The 23504-nt window shown below is 35.6% G+C and overlaps 1 protein-coding gene across 2 annotated transcripts in view; it reads right to left on the reverse strand.

The window, feature by feature from the left end:
- The window catches only part of sgms1b (sphingomyelin synthase 1b), a 257517-nt gene that overhangs the window by 173709 nt on the left and 60304 nt on the right, over positions 1-23504 (reverse strand). The window contains exon 3 of one of the 2 annotated variants that reach the window (XM_028795423.2): positions 6143-6265. The exons of the other annotated variant lie outside the window; for it this stretch is intronic. The gene's annotated coding sequence lies outside the window, so the exon portion shown is untranslated. The remainder of the gene's footprint in view (positions 1-6142; positions 6266-23504) is intronic. 2 annotated transcript variants of the gene reach the window in all.

Consider the following 23504-nt stretch of genomic DNA (forward strand, 5'->3'; position numbering starts at 1 on the left):
TATCAAATGAAATTGTTAACACTTCTGGAATAAAGCAGCTCTTAAGCCTATAGGAGCATGAAGGTCTAAATGACTTTAATCCTTTTTAATGTTACGTGTCTGTAACAACAGAAATGTTATCAATCAGTGTGTACAACTAGAACATAAACTCTCTAATGCCCAATTAAAACAAATGTAAAGTTACTTGTAAAGACATGAGACATTTCATGAGATGCCTGAGGAAATAGAAGTGCTGATGAGCTTCCTTGATTACTACATGTGTGTGGTTAGATTGTTATTGATGAGGGTGTCCAAAAATTAGGAACTAGTGAATATCTTACCCATTGTTATGCATAGATAATAATCATTGCATCTAAATACAGTAAAATGACATTAATAATAACTTTTACAAATACCTATCAGACTAAGACAACTAAAGGACCCAAACAGACAGAAATAATCATGCATGAAGTTTGCAAATACCACAGAGGGTTCAGTACACACGGAGAAAACTATGAGAATGCAACATTGTACTGAAATTGATATTTAAAAACAAGAACAGTGAATTCTGCTACATTGAGAAGAATGCTTTTGCATTTATTGGCAAAATCCTTAGTTTCATGATCATCATCTTTTTTTACAGATCACTCCCAGTCAGGATGCTGTTCTAAACTGTATAGATGCACAAGATGTGGATAAAAAAATAATAAATTGGTTTCAAAAAGTATGTTAGAGATGTACAATATATTATTGATTGGAAGCTACATGCTTACATTTCTTAAACCGTTCTCTATATTTTATAAGACACAGTAACTTCATGTTTTCTGATGTATCTTTTTATTTGATTGAAAGCAAATCTATTGAATTAATGTTTCAATTTTGGAAAAAGCAAAAAGTCATTTTAAGAAAGCTTATTTTGAGTTTCACAAGAAATTTGAAGATTATTCATCGTTCAATTTAGTTTATTCATTGATTTATCACAAATGAGCAAAGCAAGTTAAAAATTGTCAGCTCCTCCTTGAACTTTATAATAGGCATACTGTATATACTTCAATATAAAATAATCTAAACACCATTTAGTATATACAAACAAACTTTTGATGCAGTGATTCTGCTTCTTAAGTTTCAACACTGCCAACATCCATTACGTGGTGCTTAAAAGGAGAACTTAAAAAAAAACATAAATGTCAAAACTGAAACCGCTTGTGAAATTCTGCAAATAAAGTAATTAGCAGCAAACAAACATTTTATTGTGAAATATCAAATGATAGTTTAGAACATTTTTCAATTAATTTATTTTATATTAATCAATCCTTACATGCCTCTGTTGATGCTGTCTGTGTGTATGATTAACTGTCTGTTCAATTGTTTATACACATACCTGACTCTGCTGAAAGCTTGCCTCACCCATGTGGCATACTGGATTATAATCCCACACCCTGTTGCAATCTGCAAGGAATTTACACATTTTCCCTGTGTCTATGTGGGATTCTGTATTGGTAGTCAGGATGGTTCCTGCCTTGAATATTTCCTAGACTGACTCTGAAACTACTGAAAATGAACAGATTAAGAGGAGTTTAAAAGAGTTATGTAGTAAAAGTATAATTTACTTAAAACTATATAAAATGCTCCTCACAGTTTTTGTTTCCTTCTGGCAATATACATTTAGTTAATAATAAACAACAGAAAGCAAGGTAAGGTCAATTTTGTCCATTGAACCTTACAATAAATTTGCTATAGCTTTGAAGAAAGGTTTGAGTCCAAGGCTGCAAGGCTCACTATTTCATTCTACAGAGGCAGCATTGGACATAAGGAAATGGACAATAAACCCAGTCACATACTTAAATTCCAACAGTCCATGAGGCAGGAGGAAGGTAAAAAGAGTGGAACTGAGGGTAGGAACTTTGAATGTTGGCAGTATCATGATGTGGATGGAAGAAGAAATGGGGTAGGGATTATTCTGAAGGAACAGTATGTCAAGAGTGTTTTGGAGGTGAAAAGAATATCAGACAGATGATTATGAAGCTGGAAATTGAAGGTGTGACGATGAATGTTGTTAGTGCATATATCTCAAGTTGGATGTATGATGGATGAGAAGTGATGGACGGTGTATCCAAGGAACAGAGAGTGGTGATTAGAGCAGATTTCAATGGACATGTTGGTGAATGGAACAAAGTGGATGAGGAAGTGATGGGTAGGTATGGTGTCAAGGACAAAGAAGGTCAGACGATAGTGGATTTTGTGAAAAGGATGGACATGGCTGTGGTGTATATGCACTTTAAAAAGAGGGAGGAACATAGGGTGATGTACAAGAATGGAGGAAAATGCACACAGGTTGATTATATCCTATGCAGGAGGGTCAATCTGAATGAGATTGAAGACTGCAAAGTGGTGGTAGGGGAATGTGTATTTAGGCAGCATAGGATGATGGTCTGTAGGATGATGTTGGAGATCAAAAAGAACAGGAGAGTGAGGGCAGAGCCAAGGATCAAATGGTGGAAGTTGAAAATGGAAGACTGCAACGTTGAGATAAGACAGGAACTGGATGGCAGTGAAGAGATGTGGCGTTTACCTCTGGGAGGTTATCCACTTGCTCACTTATAAACACCTCAGAAAAATGTATGTTTAGGGCATCTGCTATTTCACTGTCTGTATCTTTTAATTCCCCTTAACTATTTCTGATTCACTTTACCTCCTCCTTGACTGTTCTTTTACTACTAAAATACTGAAAGAATCTCTTAGGGTCGTCTTTTGCCATATCTGCTATATTCCTCTCCAACTGTCTTTTAGCCTCCCTGATATCCTTCTTAATGGTTGCCCTCATGTTCTCATACGCTCTACGATTCACTTTGCAGTCATTAGTCTTAAATGCCTTATAAAGCACTTTTTTCCTTTGCAACTTCTTTTTTAAATCTTTATTAATCCACCATGGAGTTTTTTTTAGTTTCCTATTAATTCCAAATTTAGGTATGCATCTGTCCTGCATTACTGTACATGTAAAACATTTTTAAACCTGTTCAACTGCTCCTCGACTGTCTCCATACGTAAAAGCTTATCCCAGTGTATCCTACATAGACATTGTCGCATCTGCTCAAAATTAGCCCTACCAAAGTTCAACTTAACAATTTTAGTCTTTGCATCTGTACTCTTACAAAATACTGAGAATTGTATTAGATGCAATATTTGCTCTGAGGGTGATGGAGAAGTATAGAGAAGGATGGAAGGAGTTGCATTGTGTCTTTGTGGACCTGGAGAAAGTACATGACAGGGCATCTCAAAAAGGAGATGTGGTATTGCATGAGGAAGCTGGGAAAGGCAGAGAAGTATATAAGAGTTTTACAGGATATGTATAAGGGAAGTGTGTCATTGGGGAGGTCTGTGGTAGGAGTGATGGATGCATTCAACATGGAGGTGGGATTACATCAGGGATCGGCTCTGAGCCCTTTCTTATTTGCAATGGTGATGGACAGGTTGACTATGATGTTTGCTGATGACATTGTGATCTATAGCGAGAATAGGGAGCAGGTTGAGGAGACCCTGAAGAGGTGGAGATATACTCTAGAGAGGAGAGGAATGAAGATCAGTAGGAACAAGACAGAATACATGTGTGTAAATGAGAGGGAGGTGAGTGGAATGGTGAGGATGCAGGGAGTTGATTTGACAAAGGTGGATGAGTTTAAATACTCATCAGTGCACTACAGAGTAACAGGGATTGTGGAATAGAGGTGAAAAAGTGTGCAGGCAGAGTGGAATGCGTGGAGAAGAGTGTCAAGAGTAATTGGTGACGGACAGGTATCAGCAAGAGTAAAAGGGAAGGTGTACAGGATGGTAGTGAGACAAGTTATATTGGTTGGAGATGTTGGCCTGACCAAAAAACAGGAGACAGAGCTGGAGGTTGCAGAGTTAAAGATGTTAAGATGGGCAGGGTTAGAAATGAGTGCATTAGAGGTTCAGCTCAGTTTAGATAATATGGAGACAAAGTCAGAGAAATGAGATTGCATTGGTTGGGACCTATGCAGAGGACAGATGCTAGGTATACTGGGAAAAGGATGTTAAGGATAGAGTTGCCAGGTAAGAGGAAAAGAGGAAGGCCTAAAAGAAGGTTTATGGATGTGGTGAGATAGGACATGCAGGTGATGGGTGTAACAGAGCAAGACGGAGAGGACAGGAAGATATGGGAAAAGATGATCCACTGTGGCCACCACTAATGGGAGCAGCCGGAAGAAGAAGAAAATTCTTTATGTCAGTTTGGAGTTTTCTGGTTATAGCCCATTTTGGTTACCCGTCATATTAAGATTTATGTTTTTTGCTTTGGCATTCAATTAACACATCATTTATTGAAGTCAATTGTAGCTACACATCATGAGCTCCATTTACATAACAAATGTCTTGCCGATTAGGATCTTGGCATGTATTATTGACCTCTCCATACCATCTTCCAAATTTGTTTTACTCACAATAATAACACAGCTTTCCAGCACATAAATGCGTTTGTTACTATCCTGCATGTGATCCCATATCACAACTACACAACTCTGAAAGTACTGAAAACAATAAAAACATCTATTTCTATAGTTAAGATACTTAATAAAAAGACAAATGTAAATTACAATCTATTCAGACATTACGACAGGCTTATAATCCTTTAGCACAATTTTGTAAAGAATAGAAAATAGAACAGTAAATTCATACTTATTTACAGAGACATATACTATAAGTGAAATGCATTATTCACTAAAAGTCCAATCAACTGACAGATTCAAAACTGAGTGACAGGCAATACTTTCTTAAAAAGTAACTGGAGGGAAAAAGACACTGTTTTCATTTTATATGTACCATGTAACTTTCCTGAATGAGCTTCCATAAAAAAAAATATCACGTAAAATCAAATACATCTTATCAAACACTGCCGCCACTGAACTCTGAACAAAATGTTTATTTCCCCAGAACACACTTATTAAAAATAACTTTGGGCAAGGTCATAAATGCCCACAAATAAAACAATTTTACTCTTAAAAGACACGGGTGGGGAAAAACAATGCCCCCATAATTACACTGAATATCACTGGTAACTTAATATGTCAGTACAGTACTAGACACTGACTCCATCTGATGTTTTTCTGAGCTTTTTTTTTGTTTTAAATAAACTTCCCCATTTTGGGTGATGACACCAAAAACAATGTCATTTATTATTGCTGCTATATGACCAACTAATGCAAAGCATGCTTCAAACATGAAGAGTAATTCACCACCAACAAAACAATAGCCTATAGCCTATAACTGTTTAACAATGAAAGCTACATTGACTTAAATAGACATGCATAATTATAAAAAAAAGTTTTCCTGTACAGTAGCACTGGGGCTGCTGGAGATTTTATGAAGGACAGTGAAAACATAAAAAATATATAGCTTTCATGCGTGGCACCAACCAACCTAGCATCACATGTCTGCATAGGCTGAAGGACACTTAACATCTCTAAAGAGGATTTATGAATGGGTTAATTTAGGAGGATGGCTACTGTTAGCTAAAACGTAATGTTAGAAAACTAGGTTGGAAACATACATCAGTGGTTCTGAAAATGTGCTCTTCTGGCCACGTGGGATTCACAAGCATTAGTCAAGTCAATTGCAAAATGACAGTCATTGCATTAGAGCAAAGTGACTTCTAAATCACTTAGATATGTCAGTCAATTGTATGTGCATATAGGTAATTTTTTTCTAACAATCAGGCTGCTGGCCAACATCCTCACTACTAAATGAATATATTGAAGCATCTAACACTATGAATATATAGCATCTGACTTTCTTATGGCCTGTAAATTTAGTGTTTTAACTTTGCTGTGTGTGGGAACATAGAGAAGATTCAAATTGAACCAACAAGATTAAACAAGAACAAGTGGAACTATTATTAATGAACAACATAAAAACAGTATTCAAGCCTCCATTGTTTTTATGCACAGGCTACTGCTCTAATTCTTAGCACTGTTCTGCTTTCCCATAATTATTTTGGAAATCTGCACCCTACTATGGAACTGGTACTATATTCACATGCTACACCATACACTGCACAACTTTCCCTTCAGTGTTGTTCTTTCCTGCTCCACTTCTGTGATTACCACCTCTCTTTTTCTCATTTAACACTTCTTCATGCTCAGTTTCTTACCAGTCCAACATTCATTGGTCACCACACAGTCCCCTCCCTTAACTTTGTCTCTTGCTGCCTGTACAGAGTGTTGGCCATTCCAATACTTTGATTCCATGCAGCTGGTCTGCTGATATCTGGGGACTTGAAACACAAAGCCAGTAACATTAGATTAGAATTGTAGTATTTTTCAAATTAATACCTTTAGAAAGAAAAAAAAAATCAAAACTGGTAAAAGGGAGGATGACACTAACAAGTGGCTGTTCACCATAAGTGGACTGCTGTACCTTTGACTTTACCAAATTGGTCTGAAAGATTTTAGGTACCACTAACTTATTTGAAACATTTTTCCTTTCAATAGGATTAATATATTGCTTATGTTTTAGCAACTTGCTTATTTAAAAAAAAAAAAAAAACCTGAATTTATAGATAAGACTTCTTAGTTTACAATTGAACTGCTTATACTTTGACAATTATTTTTAATTAAAAAAAAAGGAAATTAATCTACATACTGCTTAAGTTGGAATTTCATCATGCTATAAGTCTAAGTTACTTTACTGTTCTAACAAGATTAAATGTTGGTTTGTGTATTTACAAAATTTACAATATTTGTTTGGAAAATGCCCACAGATTTCAGCAAGTGGAACCAAAAATGCACTCTTAAAAAAAATTACTGTCTACCCTGCCAGAGAATGGCATGCCACTTGGACAATTCCTGTCATATTTCCATTTGAACCCTGTACTCTCTAATCGTTTTGGTCCCACAGCAGCGGGACCAACCTGACAAGGAGGCCTATCTGTGCCTAAACTGAAGAAGGGGACCGAGGCAGGACAACTAAAGAAGTCACTGCTTGTTTGCTGTGTCTGTGTGTTGTGAAGTGGTAGCTCTAACTTCAATAAATATGCATGCTGTTCCTGTTTTAGGTTGAATCATAAAGCTTGTTCTCCTGAAGCCTTGAAACTAAGCCTTGTCTTTCAGTGCAAGACAGTGACTCACATGTCAGAGAGTACCAGGAGTGGAGTTTTTGCACCAATGGATCCCCAAGACTCTACAAATAAACAATAAAATGTGGCTTTGTAAATTGCTGCTAGCCTTATGGCTTTCAGAAGAAAGGGACTTTCACTTGTCTCTCCAACCCTCTACCCATCCACATTTTAAAATCATTTACTATAATTTCAGGGCATCAGTGATCAAAGCCTATTGTGGTAATCAATCTCGGGGCACACTCAAGAATACACACAAAACAGCTTACAAATTTTATTAACTCAGTAACAAAAAGGTCAAGTATACAAATCCTCTTGTGAACAGGGAGAACTAATGTTCTGACAAGATGTCAGAGAGCGTGTTTCACTTCTGATTTGTGGCCTGTTAGATGCTGCCTGCCTCAATTTGCAAAATAAGAGTTCTAAATGAACTGAATTAGTTCACAGCCATCTATCTAACCAAGAAATTCAAACTGTTTCAATTTATTCGTATTAAATAATTTCTAGTTATGAGACTAGACTATGAGACTATTCAATTACATATGAAGTTTGAATAAAGAAGTGCAAAATAAGCATATCAGTGCAACATAAAAAACATAATGTTCAGATATACATTTACATTTATTTGCTTGGCAGACGGTTTTATCCAAAGCAATTTACAAGAGAGGTAAACAATTGAGTAACATTAGGCTAGGGCCTGTTTGCTTGGCAAGTGTAATAGGACAGGTAACCAAAGTTGATTGCCATAAGTGAAAAGATGTAATGACTAATAATTCACAATCATAGATTATAACTGATAAAGCAATTAAACCTAAATAACAAATTAACCAACAATATAAAAATCAAAGAGTATACTTTTTTCTTTTTTACCTTGAATCAATTAGACAGATATTCATAGAACAGATGGGTGTTTAATTTTTTCTTAAATACATTAAGGGAGTCAGCAGTATGGATGGAGGTGGGTAGCCCATTCCTAGCTAGGAACTACATTGGGAAAGAGTCTGGATTGAGACTTGAACTTGATACCACGCAGAGGTGGCATCACCAGACACTGTTCACTGGCAGATCTGAGTGGGCGAGAAGCAGCATATCACCTCACCAGTGTCTCTATATACTCAGGTGCTACTCTGTAGGCAGGCATCAGGGATTTGTGCTGCTACAGGGAACCAATATAACTACCTGAAGAGAGGAGTGACATGTGTCTGAGTTGGCTGGTAAAATACAAGACGGGTAGCTGCATTCTTGATCATCTGCAGTAGCTTGATAGCACAAACAAGTATATAAATTAATATACTCATTAATTTGAAAAAGGTATACCATACCACTGATGTAATTAAATGGATACATAGAATGCATGAGATTCTTTAAGAAGGGATTTGGAAACCAAACCTGGTTGTTCTAGCAATTTTAAGATATCAATACGTTAATAGAAAACACAAGAAATGCTTGTTACCTTTTATAACATCAACATTTTATTCGTGTTTATTCTAATATTACAGTGCAAATGTTTTCATGAGCAAATAAACACCCACTGCCCAAATTTTTAACTTTAGAAATGATCTTCTTTGGTGGCCTAATATTTTTACACAATGCTGTCTATAAACACACATAAAGAGTGGTAAATGTTATACATGTAACCCATTTTTAACAAAGTAATCAATACAGGTAAAAGTGAAATTGTAAGTACTATGCCATACAAAATGTTATGTCATTTCTAACAGCTGTTAATTATATTAAACACATCTGCCTTTCACAGATTTTCCTTCATCTTATGGACTTCACAAATTGCTTTCAAAATTGTCACAAAAGGCAGGTATTTTAGCATCACCAAAAACCAGTTCAAGGGATAAACGATCAGCTTAACAACAAGCATAACCAGACATCCCATCATCTAGACATTGCTGGCAATGACACAATTAGTTTATACTCTAATGCCAACACCAGAAAACAGATCCGCCACATAAAGGTCTGCACACTGCTTGCCTGTGCAGTTGTAATCAGTCCTGACAGGGGCATTTGTCCTCTGACAAACAATTTAAACTGTGTGCAGTCCACAAAATAGTATAATTAAATTAATTCCCAAACCAAGGAAGCTATTCAAAAACATTACTGGCATGCAGACACCAGAGCTCTAAAAGCTTTACCATTGTACAAAACTGCATGTCCCTATTGTATCTAAAAGGAACAAGAATAAAATGCATTAATATCATAATGACATTAAATATAGTAAAGAAATTTGGAAAAAAACAAAAGCCTGTTGTTAAGGTCAGAATGCATAGCTCACTGGTCTGCATTTCCTTCACAGGCTGATCAGAACAACAAGATGCAGGCTAAACCAGATAGGTACATGAGGTGTGAAAATGCTGCTTTGTTTATTCCAAAATAAACAGAGAAAAGCCAAGCAAAATGACACCTTTTATTGGCTAACTAAAAAGATTACAATATGCAAGCTTTCAAGGCAACTCAGGCCCCTTCTTCAGGCAAGATGTAAATCAACAGGAAACGCTGAGGTTTCAATCATGTGCAGTACATTCAGATCTCTTCACGGCTATTGCTCACTTACCTGGGGTGAAGGTAATGGTACTCAATTAATAGTTTAAATAAAATGGAGCATATCTTTCAGTCTGTTAAAGAGTGTGAACATTTATGAACATTTTGTTAATAATCATTTAATGATTACTAAATCCATAAATCCAACCCTATTAGCTATGCTGCTCACATAAAAAAAAAGTTTGCTGAAGGTGTTATGAGTGTGAACATTGTGCTATCTCACAAGTCTCATTTAAAGGAAATGAAAATAAGCAGTTTAAATGGAAATGCAATTGGTTTCTTTGAATTAGCCCTAAGCAATAAAATCTCTGACCAAGAAGAACCTTATCTATATCTCTGCATAATGCTGGACCCTAAGGAGGAGTCCCCAAAATCCAGGGAGGAGGATGGCATAGACTTTGCTATAGAGATGTTGCATATTCTTGAAAAGCACAAAAAATGGTAAACCTAATTGGCACCTCAAAAGTTTCTATTTTTGTCCCTTTCACAAAAGAAAAAGAAAAAAAAGGAAACAACAGCCACCATGTCTTGACAAATAACAAAAGATCAATTACTGAAGACAATTTGAAAGACAATACATTTTTCCTTACTTTTCACTACATTTACACAATGTATCCAATTTAACAGATGTAAATAAATTACAGCTTGATTTGTTTAATACTGACTGACACACACTTTTTTTTTTTTGCCTGTCACTAAGGTTACAAACGCTTTCTGAATCTCTGTTCTCACTAAAGGACCAATAGCTCAGCATCCTGACAGCATATCCCCATTACCTTACTCCCAAAAACCACAGATAGCCTAGTACAGCTTGTGCCTAAATGAGGCACCTTTTAAGGAAAAAAAAAAAGAATCATATGATTTGAGTATGAATCTGCGTCAAACCATTACATGTATGTGATTCAATACAAGCTCAAGTATTTCCAAATAGATATACTGAAATATTATGATTTTTTATTCCTAAAAAGTTCGTCATTCATAGCAAAGTCCGACATTCCATTGGTCCTTTCAGCTTCTGTTTTCTTTTATACAAAGAAAATCGTTTACATCTACATCTGTGAAAACCATTGCAAGTGTGCCTGCTTCAAGAAATGTGCTCTTAACATGCAGCATGCTCTGTCCACAGTGTAGCATCTCATGTGTTCTCCGTTCCCTGTGTCAATTTGATGAAGGCTGTGTACTTTGTATTCCAAGGTGTGTGAAAATGCTGCAACGCTAATTCAAGTGAGTTTATAAACATTGTTTACCTAACTTAACACTAGCACCAACAGTTTTTTTTTTAGATGTGTCCGTTTTCTTCATCACGCATAGTGATTGTAAGCATGACATTTTTTTCTGTCATTATTTTCTGTTCATCTGTCGACTCTTCAATTCCACCCGGGGGTGTAAACATTAACATTATACAAAGTTTTTGTCTGTTTTTACCTGCATTATTATCAATCTTTAATTTAATATTGTTTTTAATTTAATATTGCTGCTGGAGTATGTGAATTTCCCCTTGGGATTAATAAAGTATCTATCTATCTATCTATCTAGAAGATAGACAGTGAATCAGATTTGACAGGTTGGACTGATATAGGAACACAGAGGAACTATACAAGAATGGACAGAGCAGAGTCTTTCTCCTTAGGAGACTGTGTTTATTTAATGTGGGAAGTGACATCCTTCATTTCTTCTATAACTCTGGACACCCTGGAGGTTGTAGCAAAAGAGAGTTAAAACAAAGCTGAGTGCCACTGTGAACAATGCTACACATCCTCTATCTATCACATATTAACAATGAGTTATTTCAGCCAATGAATTATTCAGCAGAGGTGTGTCAAGAAACACTACCGGGGCTTGTTTTTACCAACAGCAATACATTGGTAACTGTGAGACTGTTCTTTTTAATTTTCTTGCTTTATATTCATTCTGCCGTTTACTCAGACCAAAGTATGTGCATTTATTTATTTATTGGGCTTCTGTTAAAAAAGCCAAATTTCACCCTAGGGACAAAAAGAGTTCTGTCTAGTTCTATCTATTTAAATATATGCCATTTTAAAACTATTCAAATAGTTTTAATTATATGGTTATTTTCAGGTGTTTATGTCAAGCTTATTTATACTATATTTTATATAAATGTAAAGAATTATTATTATTATTATATTTAAAAACACGACAGAAGCAACATATTCAAATGTACAACATGGACTCAAACATTTACTGCAGGCCAATATTCATCTTGACATTTCCTTGCAGTAATATACACTCCAGCCCTATCAGACATGGTACAGCACACCAAAATATTCCGGCCTAAGGCTGGCAGCTATGCCTGAGAGAAATACTTTTACTTGCTCAGCTGGTGACTTTTGGATACAAAAGTGAAAAAAATATTCAGTGACAAAACTCTTGAAAACCTAAAACTTTCAGGTTATGACTCATTTATTAACAACACCATACCCAGAAATAAACTTTCATCTACAAGAAATTGAACAACCTATAATCATTCCAAACTCATTTTTCATCTGTTGGACAGTTTGCCACCTATTCTTTCACTGATAGATATATAGAGCACATCTAAAACAATTGTATAAAACAAATTTTTACCAACACAAAAGCTTTTGCTTCACTGCTGACACCACTCAACCACACCCCACAAAACACTTAGCATGTCACATTTATGCCCTTTAAGTCTCTTTATTTCATTTTTGCCGTCAGTGAGTGGCCTTTAGTTTGCATTGCATTGGAGATACTTCAAAAGCCTCAAGTTCCTCCCATCTTAAGTGAGGTTCTCTCAGGAGAAAACTCGCATGATTTAGTTAGGCTCATACCTGCAAAGCAGAGTTAAACTGAACCCTCTGTGATGCCAAGCAGGAACTTGAACGTACCACTTACAGAAACTCACAACTTCAGAGAACTTCTCAAATCTGAAAGATAAAATTCCTTCGTATAATATTTCACCTAACAACAATGTTATTTGTTGCCTGTTATCATTCACCAAGATCTAAAACTAATTGAATTAGTTGGAATCACTATTTTGGCATTTTAATCTAGTGAACGCCACAAGAAATTCAATTATAACCTTAAATCCTAGCTACTTAACTCAACCTTGACAAGTAAGGAGACTGGACAACTGGAGATAACAAGAGATAACAGGAGACTCAGGACTAATAACTAGCATCCACTTAAGAATTTGTTCTTGTCTTGACCAAGAGTTTTGGACAACTGTCTCCCTACTATATAATCAGGTATCTGCTGTAATTCTAGAATTTTTATTAGTTAATTTCGCTTCCATGGTAATTTTTTATTTTTATATTCATTTTATTGATGTTCATTAATCATTATGTCAGTGATATCACCGCTGTTGCTATTTCAATAACAAGATCACTGTGACTGTTTTCATAGATACTGCAATTTTGTTTACAGTTCTACAAATGTTTGCTAGTTGTGTGACATACATTGTGCCTTTTACAAAACAAAAATTTTATTGTGCATTTCTTCTGATAATACACTGTCAATGATATTAGGCTAAATATGCAAGAGAAGTGCTAGGTTACTGCAAATAACCATTATTCCTTTTATGGTCAATCATCTTAAAAAAAAAAGTATTTTACTCACTACTTCTGACATTTTATGGCTACAATGTCATGCAACTATTGAGAAATAGAGGAAACCACATGGCTGCTCCTTTTCATTCTGACAACAGGAACAAATGTTACAAAATTTTACTTATTGTATCTCTAATAAGTTAAAGTTCAATATTGTTCCCGAAAGCCTTGAACCGGCACTTTTCAATCAAATAATCTGGTCAATTAAAGCATATTAATATTCTCCATGCTATTCCCCCATCTCTTCATTATGTAATATATCTTATGTAGTTCATTGCCACAAGTGCAAGAAACTATCCAAGCAAGAGCCAAGTATGGACCGTCTGCCATGTTATGATAAACCATTTTTACTGCAGCCAACAAACCTATTTATTTATTATGTAATTGAGCATTGAGCATCATTGGCAAAGTGAAACTATTTGTTCCAGGCAGAATAATAACCAAGCAGTAGAATGCAGTTTGCTTTGAACATATAAATTAGTCATTTTCAAGCAAAACTTTATTTACAGCAGTGTTATTGTGTTAAGGAAGTGTTGTTGGCTACTCTCACTTCTACTGAGAAATTTAATGACTTCCAATGTGGCTTAAAATATAAACTGCAGGCATATGTTGTATTGACAGAATATACTGTACCAACACATTTAACAAACATCTGTTCTCATACCTAGATTATTCCAAGTTTATGGTTTTGGGAAACTGCACCCTAATGTATCGGCACTGGGCACAAAACTAGAATCAACTCATGATGGGGATCCACAGCCCCCCAAAATAAATGCCCACCATCAAAACTAGACATCAATTACATTTATTATAATTTAAGTTAAGAATTGAACAAAAAGAGTAATAAGTTAAATGGGCAATCAGAAGTAAATTATAAATGCTAAAAACACAAAATGACAAAAATATATTTTTGAAATTGCAAAGAAAGTAATTTGATTATACTCAACTAAGAACAAAAAGCCTATTAAAAGCAATATACAGGTATATATTTAATATGTTTGTGACAATTTTTTTTCATTTTGTAACAGTTTCTGTTGTTAATATGGTTCTTGAAAGAAAACACAAGCATTAGGAGAAGATTCTACATAAACTTGATGGATGGGAATTATCAAATGGCAAGTTGGATTCTGAATCGTCTTCACATCAGCCCATGGTCAATAAGCCATGAACCAACAAAAGTGAGGCATTAAGGATGCAGGCCAAAGTGTTCCATGGTCGTTGCAAATTAGCTAGAAGAATATCATTACTCTGAACAGTTTGGTGTACTTCATTCAGTAAATGCTCAATTGGATTGGGTGACCAGATAATTCCTGGAATTATTCTGACACTTCCACAGTCTTGTGGCATGCAGCAATACCCTGGTAAAAATTTTCAAGTGGACATACTGTTGCCATTCAGATATACTGTTGCATTTCATAGCTGCTCTGCTCCCATTAATACACCCAATGGAAAAACACAGCGAGGCTGTTTGTCCTCATGCAGGTGAATCACATAAAGCCATTTATATCTTTCTTCATCAACTGGTTTACCTGTATCAAACAGTTTTGTCTACACCAGCGATGCACAGGAAAGTTAAATGTACCTAATAAAGTGTATGCTCAGCATATGTATTTAATAGGATGTATAGTCCTCTCCTCAAAGAACCATAAGAATATGCGAGGTCCTGCCTATACAGGCCAAGTGATACCTCTTATACTTTTGCTAAAGGTTTGACAAAGGTGTTTTTTTAACTTATATTTATTAACAAAGGTGTATTTGCTGCTATGCTATTACACTGCTCATGTTTTCAAAAGCAAAACACAAAATTAGGAATCCGTTTCAAAAACAACCTGTGTGGTTTTAATTAAATGACAATAAATTTTTAGTAGTGCCTGAATATTTTCAACAGAACATAAAATTAGTTGGCATGAGAATTTGTCACTGCAGATATTTCTGATAACAAAAGTTGCCCACTTAGCTTAAGTACTACTTTTTAGGTTATGTATAAAATTATACATTACTAGACATTAAGCCCGTTACAATAACGGGCGCTAGAACAGTTGTGCATAAACATTAGTAGGAACAGTCTATATTTTTTTGCAAGAAGCCTAAAGTAAAATAATAATAAAAATAAAATAGAAACGTATATGACAATACAGTAAGTATAATTAATATTACATTTATCCTGTCTTCTGTGGCCGTTGATTGATGTGTTGTGTCTGTTTGAAGATCTCCTATCCTGCCTCTCTTTATTTTACCTTGCTGTGGCGTCTCTCCAGCAAGTACTGTGCAGTTCCCCAGCAAGTATTTTAATCTCTCCTGGCGTGCAGCTGATTATTGTATGTGTGGCGTCTCCCCAGCAACGGATTTTGTGCGCGAATATAAATCTACTTTTAAAAGTCATCCTATTGTAATATCATGAAAATTAGAATATTTAGGAAACACTTTACACTTTACCGGCCCAAGCTTCTTAATCGCAAATCTGAGATCCTCAGAGTGAACACTTGCACAACAACAAACACTAATCCCACCTCTTTGGGGAAGCTGGTCACCGACGTCTCAGTACCCGATTGGATTTTTCGTGCCTTATGTTTTAGGTGTTACCTCATTTACCGAAATCCGATTGGATCGGCCGCGCAATATTTTATAGGTCACGCCCTCTCTGTCTTGTGTGACGCTTCAGACGGCCTTTGAAGCATCTGCTAGAGGCCGGTGACACTGCCACTCATTCCGCCCTTCCCTGTACTTCCGCCTTGGTCGTAATATGCGTTTAATTTTCTGTCACAACAGTGGGCAATCAGCAGAGTATCCTCAGGAACTGATGTAATGTGTGGTGTGCAGCTGATAATCGTGGCTGTGGCGTCTCTCCAGCAAGTACTGTGCAGTTCCCCAGCAAGTATTTTAATCTGTGCTGGCGTGCAGCTGATTATTGTATGTATGGCGTCTCCCCAGCAATGGATTTTATGCGCGTGGCCACGAGTACCCAATCAGCACTCTCCCCTGCAATGATGTCCTTTATTAAAGAGTGTCCCGCGCATGCGCACTTCACCAGAAGACACACACACGGACACATGGACGCACACAGGGATTTTATTAAAGAGGATTCCTGAAAATTGAAAAAAATCAAAAGTAATATTTAAAATACAGAATTAATCACTGCAGACTTTTTTATAACTTCATTACAGAAGCAACTTTGTTATCCTCATGATTTAGTACTGGAGCATTTCCAATAGCCATAGCCATGTCTAACACCAGTGGAAATGTAAAGGAGTTATTTCTCCACATACAACACTCAAGTCAGTGGACAAAACAAAAGCATCATGAAGGGCTGTGTCAGCAATCAGGTAAGCTGCTAGAGGACCAATGACCAGGTTTGACACTTGTGCAGCTTTATAAAGAAACAAGGAGGAGCTGAAAATGGCTGCATTAGAGGCTTGGCAGAGCATCACCAGAGAAGAAACTCCGCACTGGGTGAAGTCTATAAATCGTAGACTTCAAGCAGTCACTGTATGCAAGGGATATGCAACAAAGTACTAAAAATGACAGCTTCAACATACCTGCCATTGCTATGTCCCAAACGTTATGGTGCCCTGAAATGGTGGGACCATGTAGAAAAAGCACTGTCATTTCTAAATGGTGTGACCAAAATGTATGCAGATACCCTAAGTCTGCAATGTGCACTTTAATCACATCTGAATTGTTTGATTTGTAATTTTAAACCATGCAGCAGAAGGATAAATCAAGAAAAAAAAGTGTCTCTTTGTCCCAAACATTACGGAGGGCACTATATACTGTAAGCATTCTGCTTTAAAGACTCAGCAATACTGAACAACTATAACAGAACTTGTACTTCCATAAAGAAGACTCACGGTAATCAGAATATCATTCTCTTCATTATCCAATTTTACATGTAAAGTAAGGCCCACAAGGTCATAACATCCTTTAAAAATGGAATAAATATCACACACACTGGATTACTAAAACAAAGGGAACTTGAAGGGAACTTTTTCATATTCAGTTTTAGTTTAATAATACTTCACAGGCATATTCTTATTCTTGGAAATGTAGACACACGAACAAAACAGACAAGCCTCAACAGAAGTCCTTTACATAAACTCAACAGCCTGTGAGACAATAATACAACTACAATTACATCAAAAAGGTGGGAAAAGTACTCAATTATTTAAGATAGTACAAAACAGCAAATGAAAACATAGGATAACATGTCTAACTTTCTATGAAAAGAATAAATGAAAAAAGATAAAGGAAAGCAGAAGAAATAAAATGGATGTGGGATTTCCCACTTCCTTCTTTCCTAATTCAGCGTTTTCTTTCTGCAAAAATGTAAAATAGTTTAAAGTTAAAAACATTTTAAAAAAATTAAGGTCAAGTCCTTTACTTAAAAAATTTGTAAAAGAAATTAAGAGGATAAAAATGTCAAAAACAGGTTTTAATAAAAATAAAGTACAGAGTAAAAGAAAGTAAAATAGAAATCTACAGGCCCATTTTAGTGGGGGCACTATGGCAGCCAACACCCTGGCTGCCATGTTTGGAGGGGGTGCCTCACAGGGCACTGCACTCTTATTTTCTGAAGATCTAACATCCAATTTCAAAATATCAGTCTTTAATGATATACCAAGGAATGCTGTACAGTATGGCTTTTTTATTCCTACTTCTCTTGACTAATAAAACAAAAATAAATTCAACCTTTTGTCTTCAGCCATCCCCTCCATGTGTCAGACCTTTATATTTGTGCAGCAAGAGTACTGTTCGAGTTATTGCCTCAAGCTAAAGTACCACAAACCAGTCATCGAATTTTATACAGCATGCAGAGTCACTCTTGCTGAGTAAATGGCAATAAAAGAATAACTGAGGAAACACGTTTTTGAGTGAGTAAAAATAAGTAGTAATATTCAATACTTCTTCTCAACAGATAAATACTCAAGCATATATCAAGGAGTAACTACAATAAGAAGGGGTAGAGCAGGCTCTTTTTCCTTAGGAGACTGCATTCCTTTAATGGAGGAAGTTACATCCTTCACATCTTCTATAACTCTGATGGCCAGTGCAATTTTCTACATTGTGGTGTGCTAGGCTGGTAACACCAATTCAAGGGAATGCCCACCAAATCAAGCAAATTAAAAAGGCAGGCTCAGTAATTGGACACACTCTGGACTCCCTTGAGGGAGCGAAGGAGAGAGTTAAAACAAAACTGAGTGCCAATATGAACAATGCTGCACATCCTCTCCCTGATACTTCTGATGAATAATTTGTCAGGATGTCAAGAAACACTAGTGGAGCTCCTTTATACCAACAGCAATACACCGGCATAATGCCTCAATGTGACTGTGACAGCCAAGTCATAACTTTTCTTCATGTTTAATTTACTTGCTTTATAGTCATCAGGTATGTGTTCAAACCAAAGTATGTGTATATTTATTTATTTTATTATTTACTTACTTACTTACTTACTTATCTACCTATTTATGTATTTATTTATTTAAAAACCCTTCTGTAAAAAGCCAGCTTTCCTCTTGGAAACAAGTTCTACAAGTTCTACCTATAACATGATGAGGTAGTTCCGAGTTGTGATCTGTAGAAATTTCAAATCAACTTTGGTAATAATATCATGATTATTAAAAAATAATTCAAACACCACTACTGATGCCATCTCCATGAATGCAGCAGCAATATCTTTGCATCTACAATTGCCCCTCTGCTACAAATGCTTTCTGTAGTCCATGACTGAAATGTAGAGTACCGACATCACACATAGTGAAGGAGTGGGAGTGATTGTAAGTGTGACATTTTTAATTAATTATTGTTGTCTACAGAACAAAGACAGCAAATTATATGTGGACATAACATTAAATAAATTTAATTACAGTGCTTGGACCTGAAAGGCTGCCATGGTGGAAGACGAGCAATGAGGTAAAAGCAATTGCTGAATCTCACAAAAATGTTTTTTTTCCCTTCATAAAAGGACATCGACATGCGTTTTATATTATGTGTGGTATCTCAGGATGCGGATCAATACTCGCACACTTTTGGCTTGAAAACTGGATGCATTCAGGGAGGTTTAAAGGCTTTATGTTTTAATGTTTGGACTTGTGATGTTTGAAGCCTTTTTAAACCATGAGAATGTGTATATTTTTTTTTAAAAAAACGTTCTAAAATGCTTCAGTTTTGAAAACAATTGTGACAAATTAGTAACATACTATGACTAGGAACAAATTACTTCGACTTGAACAATAACAAACTTTTTCTTTAATGACTTCAGTTCCCCTGAAATGTTAGTATAGATGTTAAAGAAGTAATTTCGTTTTACAGGCACACAGTGGCTGATGGCTGACTTTAAACGCACTTAGACACACACACTCTGGTGAGATGCCCACTGTGTGGGGTTTACTTGTGCTCGTTATATTTGTCTGGGTCTCCTCTCATATCATATATAGACAGTGTAACAGTTATATCCCTTATACTTTTTTAAAAAGTGATGCTTGTCTACAGGCTCCAGTATTAGCCTGAGCTCAATGCAGTTTTCTCATGTTAAAAAAAATAAATACTTTAAAAAATAACATGGCTACAAATAATGGTTTAATAAATTGTTTGGATTCTGTATATAAAAAAAAAACAAAAAAAAACAAAAAAAAAACAAAGTTGTGCACTTTGTTTGATTTTTATAAAAAGTTTACATGTTCTATAAGACAACCTTTCTATACATTATCAACCTGTCTGTTGACTTCATCTTTGCAAACATGCCATCATTCTTCCAGACTACTTGCACAATTCCACCAGGGTTGCACAGTGGTACTGGGTAATGTGTTAATCAAACACATGTAGAATCCTGGATCTGAAATCTCTCTTGCAGATGTTTTTCATGTGGAAATAGAACATTCTCAACCTGATTGCTAGCATTTCCCCTCTAACATCCACAAAGACAGGCATATTTAGGTTAAGTGGCAACTCAAAATTGCTCCATATGCCCATGAATGGATTCTGCAATGGACTGGTGCCCAGTCCAGAACTATTTCTTGCCTTTTTCCTAGATTGTATATTAGATGACATCTCTCAATAGCCAGACCAGTATTGTATAACAGTATTGTCTTTTCACAATCAGTACCTTAAACAAATAATTTTTCACGAAGTTCCATTTTTCTCTTACAATCTAAGAAGTCAGATTGACAGACATTTCTAAATTTACTACGCAACTGAAAGTGGGTGTCTATCCGAGTGCCCTGAAACTGAAGACTTTAAATTTCGTGTTGGTTGTAAGCTTGCACTGTCAGGATCAGCTCTAACATTCCATTATTCTGTTATCAAAGATTTCAGACTGATGAATGTTTGTGTGAAAAATTAAAATTGTGAATTTTATTCACCTGATTTTTATAAAATGTTTAGAGAAGCAGCAAAATTTTTCAGGAGATGGTGTTTATAAACATACTTTCCTGAGGTCATTTTCTATAACTGTCTATTACCTTTTATTTATCCAAATATTTAATTCCTCCAGAGTACTATAATATTTTCTCTAAACAACAAAGCCTTCTGATTTCAAAAATACTTCTGTTTATAACATTATTCTTGATTAGACTTAAATGTGTTTAATAAAAGTCTTATGATGGTGTAATATATGAAACGTTCTATATGAAATAAAGTTCATCTTATTTTTTTAGTCAGTTTATTCTAAATTTGCCATCGAGTCCTAACTAAATTTTGTACTATCAAAGAAAGCTGGACACAAGTGTGGCAGCCTGGAAGTGTTTGTTCTTTTCATAAGAATTGCTTTTTTCACTTCCCGTGATTATGTTGTTTTCTGCATCTTGCATACACTTTTTATTATATCTTATTTTAATGGCTTTCTCAATTTTGTAAAGGACAATCATAACACAACAATGTAAATTATTAACTTCCAAGCACGTTAATTACTCTTTAAGTAAGCATTGCAAACAGCAGCAAATAACAAACATGTAATGTGTACGTCAAAACTTTTATTGCCGTGTCAAATTTTGCTCTGGAAAACAAGCTGTGCCCCTGTGTAACAGAACAAGGGGTTGTCCCACTTTGCAGCAGACTTTTATAAAGACAGTTTAAATAAAGTAAGTAATAAAAGAAGGTTATTTCTTATATCTACTAGTGTGTTTACATGAGTCTCTATAACCCGATTACTCACAGAAACCTGACTTCTGCCATGTAACCTCTATTCCAGTTAGAGAAATCCTGAGTTACCGTTAAGGATTTCGTAGACTGCACATGTCTGTTGCACTCTGTATTTGCCTCGCATATGTTTTCAGCAGCCACTAGGTAGAACCGTATACAAAAAAAATTTCCTTAGGCAAGTTTTTGGATGATCAATTATTCCTTCTCCTGGCTGATATTCTGTCTCACATTTCAGAAATCATTAAATTTATGTTGATGAGCTGAACATACTGTGCAAAACCATTTAAAATAACTATTTTGCAGCCACCAGTGCAGCAAGTAGAACAAAGTGTGGCTATCATGTTTTTTCTGAACATGCGTATAGTCTCAACGTGCTAAATACATGTCAGTGTTACACTGTAACCACAAATAAAACAAACTTTATGCAGACTTGCCAAATTGTTTTACAGTGCTAACAATACTGACTTCATTCAGGTTTTTAAAAATGTGGAGTTTTGCTTTCTCAAGGAAATTATATGAAATATTACATCATTTTATATAACAACACAGTAGTGGAATGGTTATCTCTATAGCCTCAGAAATCCAGAGACCCAAGTTCGATTACCAGCCTAGGTACTGAAATTTAGATGTCCTCTTTATAAATGTGGGTTTGCCATACAGTATTCTATGTTTGCTTAACTTAAAACTGACCTGCTATTGGCAAGTTTTGCCTGTAACTGGAAGGTTACCATGTGATTGCCACACTACTCGTAAAGATGCCAAGACAGGCGTTGTGAAAAAGAGCACAGAAAATAAATAGAAAAGTTATACTAGTAATAGTTTCACCATGACATTTAGGATATATTTACATGAGTTTTAAGGCCCTGTTTAGAATCTTTGCAGTATTCAAGAATGAAACGTAGAAAGAAAATAAGCAAGCAAACATTTGCAAAATAGGACAGTATGATATTATTATCTGTCAGTGTACTAGTATATAGAGTCCTTATGAGTGAGCCCACTGTGAAAAAGCTTTACATTTTTTTCCCCAACGGTGGCTAGTAACCTCAAAATGTACATCTCTGAAACTGAACAATGTTACAATATGTTGAAGAGACCTGAAGTCACCCATTAAATTATATAACATTAAACTGTTTGCTAAAATAAAAGAAATGATATACTGACTGTGCTTTTATGAGAAAAGAAAAAACATAACAGCACAAACAAGCAATACAGTCTTTTGTTTTGTCTAATTCTATAAATGATGTTCATTTTCAAGGCTAATGTTATCACTAAACGTTCAGATGATTTATTTATTGCAATAAAAGATCAAGGAGGCAAAATGCATTACATTTTAAATTTGGCATATTGTTCCTGTATTGCAGCTTATCTCAGATGCAAGACAGTAACATTAACTTAAAATGAAAATGTTAAAAAAAAAATGTTAAAAGGATCATAAATTAACAATCTCAAACCCTTTAATCCACTTCAGCGTCTGGAGACCAAGGTCTACAGTGAAATTTGATTAAAGTGGAGAGGATGCTCACATGAAACTTCCAAGATGCACAGGTACAGCATAGCAATACTCACCAGTACAGTAAGAAATGCTGCAGGTACTCTAAGTTGAAACTGAAAGAGCAATGCTCAGAAATGGAACGTTGGGAGAATGTGTTGCAGACAGTCACCGGGTATGGTAATTGAACCCATGATGCTTGAACTGTACAACTGGACACTGCAACGCATCAAACTTATGCTAAGCAGTACTTACAAATAATTGCATCAAGTCCTTCAGCAAATGCATCATTCTCAATCCAGTCAAAACTATGTTCAGGATCTAACTGAACTGTGCGTAATGGTGCGATAAGCGGTCACACAAGCAATGTAGTTCCTACCTTTCACACACAGCTGTAACATGTAGTACAAATGAACAATCATAGACAGCTATACCTCATTGGAAAGGTGTGAACATAGCTATCCAGTAGTAATGACACTTTCACTTGATGTGGGTTAGATCTTTTGATAAAAGCAAATTCACTCAGCTATGACATGCTGCCCACCACGGTGTGTACGTGTGCAAATCACATAATAATGCTTGGGTATGTAAAAACACCATAATTATTTTTTATTCACTTGTGAGTTTACTGCAATTG

This window comes from Erpetoichthys calabaricus, chromosome 2 (genome assembly GCF_900747795.2).
Source record: "Erpetoichthys calabaricus chromosome 2, fErpCal1.3, whole genome shotgun sequence".
Classification (NCBI taxonomy): Eukaryota; Metazoa; Chordata; class Cladistia; order Polypteriformes; family Polypteridae; genus Erpetoichthys; species Erpetoichthys calabaricus.